This window comes from Micropterus dolomieu, unplaced genomic scaffold (assembly GCF_021292245.1).
Source record: "Micropterus dolomieu isolate WLL.071019.BEF.003 ecotype Adirondacks unplaced genomic scaffold, ASM2129224v1 contig_14526, whole genome shotgun sequence".
NCBI lineage: Eukaryota > Metazoa > Chordata > Actinopteri > Centrarchiformes > Centrarchidae > Micropterus > Micropterus dolomieu.
In genome coordinates, this window is record NW_025743512.1 from 1 (window position 1) to 3,553 (window position 3,553).

General features: G+C 35.2%; 1 long non-coding RNA gene across 15 annotated transcripts in view; it reads left to right on the top strand.

Moving 5' to 3' along the window:
• Positions 1 to 9: 9 nt before the first annotated feature.
• LOC123966910 overlaps positions 10 to 3,553 on the top strand; it is a 5,643-nt gene continuing 2,099 nt past the window's right edge. For 7 of the 15 annotated variants that reach the window (XR_006824116.1, XR_006824118.1, XR_006824124.1 and 4 more), the window contains exons 1-2: positions 10 to 2,895; positions 3,093 to 3,165. This is a non-coding gene — a long non-coding RNA (uncharacterized LOC123966910). Of the gene's footprint in view, positions 2,896 to 3,092; positions 3,418 to 3,553 lie in introns of all 15 variants that reach the window. The other 8 variants (XR_006824127.1, XR_006824128.1, XR_006824123.1 and 5 more) reach the window with 8 other exon arrangements.

Below are 3,553 nucleotides of genomic sequence, written 5' to 3' on the forward strand. Positions count from 1 at the left end.
TGTGTCTCAGATGTTGTAATTCTTTGCAACGTTCCTAAGGTAAGCTGGTGAGTTTTTCTTTTGATCAAGGCCCAGATGTTTGGGTAGACACTTCAAGTATACTGCTACATTTTGCTAACACTTGATGACGTCTACTCATAGTAGCATGTCTTCACCATACTCCATGTAAAAAATTGTCTATTTGAGGAGAAAAGTCCTTTTTTCTGATTTTATTTCTTGTTTTCAACAGATCAGGTCATTAAGAAAACAGATTTGAATGAAACTGGATGGAGTCACAGGTTTTAAACTACCATCAAATGTTCTTAAGGTAAGCTGATGATTTTTAGTTTTTTATCAGGCTTATAGGTTTGGGAAGACACCTCATGCGTACTGCTACATTTTACTCACACTTGATCATTTCTACTGATCGCTGCATGTTCTCACTGTACCACATGTAAAAAATTGTCTATTTTAGGATATTTCTCTTGTTGTCATCTCATCAGGTCATTAAGAAAACAGATTTGAATGAAACTGGATGGAGTCACAGACTTCAAACTAAAGTCAAACGTTCGTAAGGTAACCTGATGATTTTTAATATTGATCAAGGTCTATAAGTGCCGTAGACATCTCAAGTGTGTTGCTACATTTCACTCACACTTGATAACCTCTACTCATCGTAGAATGTCTTCACCATACCGCATGCAAAAAAATTTTTTATGTAAAGCTTAAGGTTGGTGTTATTCTGTATTTGTTGTGTTGTCAATTAATCCACTTATTAAGAAAACACATTTTCTTGATGCTGGAATGTGTCTCAGATGTCATAATTCTTTGCAACGTTCCTAAGGTAAGCTGGTGAGTTTTTCTTTTGATCAAGGCCCAGATGTTTGGGTAGACACTTCAAGTGTACTGCTACATTTTGCTAACACTTGATGACGTCTACTCATAGTAGCATGTCTTCACCATACTGCATGTAAAAAGTTGTCCATTTAAAGATTAAGGTTGATGTTATTCTGTATTTTTTGTGTTGTCAAATAATCAATTTATTAAGTAAACAGATCTTATTGATACTGGAGGGTGTCACAGATGTCCAAATAGCCTACTTTCTAACGTTCCTAAGGTAAGCTGGTGAATTTTTCTTTTGATCAAGGCCCAGAGGTTTGGGTAGACACTTCAAGTGTACTGCAACACTTGACAACGTCTACTCATAGTACCATGTCTTCACCATGCCCCATGTAAAAAAATGTCGATTTTAGGAAAACGGTTGTTTTTTCCCTGTGTTTCTCTTGTTGTCATCTAATCGTGTCATTAAGAAAACATATTTAAATATTGATCAAGACCTAGAAGTTTGGTAGACATCTCAAGTATGTTGCTACATTTCACTCACACTTGATGACGTCTACTCATGGTAGCATGTCTTCACCATACCGCATGCAAAATAAATGTCTATTTGAGGAGAAAAGTCGTTTTTTTTTCAGATTTTTTTTCGTGTTTTCAGCAGATCAGGTCATTAAGAAAACAGATTTCAATGAAATTGGACGGAGTCACGGGTTTTAAACTAGCATCAAAGGTTCCTAAGATAACCTGATGATTTTTAATATTGATCAAGGTCTAGAAATATGGGTAGACACTTCAAGTGTACTGCTACATTTTACTAACACTTGATGACGTCTACTCATAGTAGCATGTCTTCACCATACTCCATGTAAACAATTGTCAATTTGAGGAGAAAAGTCCGTTTTTTCTGATGTTTTTTCTTGTTTTCAACAGATCAGGTCATTAAGAAAACAGATTTGAATAAAATTGGGTGGAGTCACAGACTTCAAACTACAGTCAAACGATCCTAAGGTAACCTGATGATTTTTAATATTGATCAAGGTCTATAAGTTTCGTAGACATCTCAAGTGTGTTGCTACATTTCACTCACACTTGATAACCTCTACTCTTTGTAGAATGTCTTCACCATACTGCATATAAAAATTTTTCAATCTAAAGCTTAAGATTGGTGTTATTCTGTATTTGTTGTGTTGTCAACCAATCAATTTATTAAGAAAACACATTTTCTTGATGCTAGAATGAGTCTCAGATGTCATAATTCTTTCCAACGTTCCTAAGGTAAGCTGATGAGTTTTTCTTTTGATCAAGGCCCAGATGTTTGGGTAGACACTTCAAGTGTACTGCTACATTTTGCTAACACTTGATGACGTCTACTCATGGTAGCATGTCTTCACCATACTCCATGTAAAAAATTGTCTATTTGAGGAGAAAAGTCCTTTTTTTCTGATTTATTTTCTTATTTTAAACAGATCAGGTCATTAAGAATACAGATTTGAATGAAACTGGATGGAGTCACAGGTTTTAAACTACCATCAAATGTTCCTAAGGTAAGCTGGTGAGTTTTTCTTTTGATCAAGGTCTATAACTTTCGCTCTCAGGAAAGTGTGTTGCTACATTTCACTCACACTTGATAACCTCTACTCATCGTAGCATGTCTTCACCATACCGCATGCAAAAAATTTTTTTATGTAAAGCTTAAGGTTGGTGTTATTCTGTATTTGTTGTGTTGTCAATTAATCCACTTATTAAGAAAACACATTTTCTTGATGCTGGAATGTGTCTCAGATGTTGTAATTCTTTGCAACGTTCCTAAGGTAAGCTGGTGAGTTTTTCTTTTGATCAAGGCCCAGATGTTTGGGTAGGCACTTCAAGTGTACTGCTACATTTTGCTAACACTTGATGACGTCTACTCATAGTAGCATGTCTTCACCATACTCCATGTAAAAAATTGTCTATTTGAGGAGAAAAGTCCTTTTTTCTGATTTTATTTCTTGTTTTCAACAGATCAGGTCATTAAGAAAACAGATTTGAATGAAACTGGATGGAGTCACAGGTTTTAAACTACCATCAAATGTTCTTAAGGTAAGCTGATGATTTTTAGTTTTTTATGAAGTCTTATAGGTTTGGGCTGACAACTCATGCGTACTGCTGCATTTCAGTCACAGCTGATAACCTCTATTCATCGCAGCATGTCTTCACCATACCCCAATGTACAAAATTGTCTATTTTAGGATAACGGTTGTTTTTTCCCTGTATTTCTCTTGTTGTCATCTCATCAGGTCATTAAGAAAACAGATTTGAATGAAACTGGATGGAGTCACAGACTTCAAACTACCATCAAACGTTCCTAAGGTAACCTGATGATTTTTAATATTGATCAAGGTCTATACGTTTCGTAGATATCTCAAGTGTGTTGCTACATTTCACTCACACTTGATAAACTCTACTGATTGTAGAATGTCTTCACCATACCTCATGCAAAAAATTTTTTTTTGTGTTATTCTGTATTTGTTGTGTTGTCAATTAATCCACTTATTAAGAACACACATTTTCTTGATGCTGGAATGAGTCTCAGATGTCATAATTCTTTGCAACGTTCCTAAGGTAAGGTGGTGAGTTTTTCTTTTGATCAAGGTCTATAAGTTTCGTAGACATCTCAAGTGTACTGCTACATTTCACTCACACTTGATAACCTCTACTCATCGTAGCATGTCTTCACTATACTGCATGTAAAAATAAT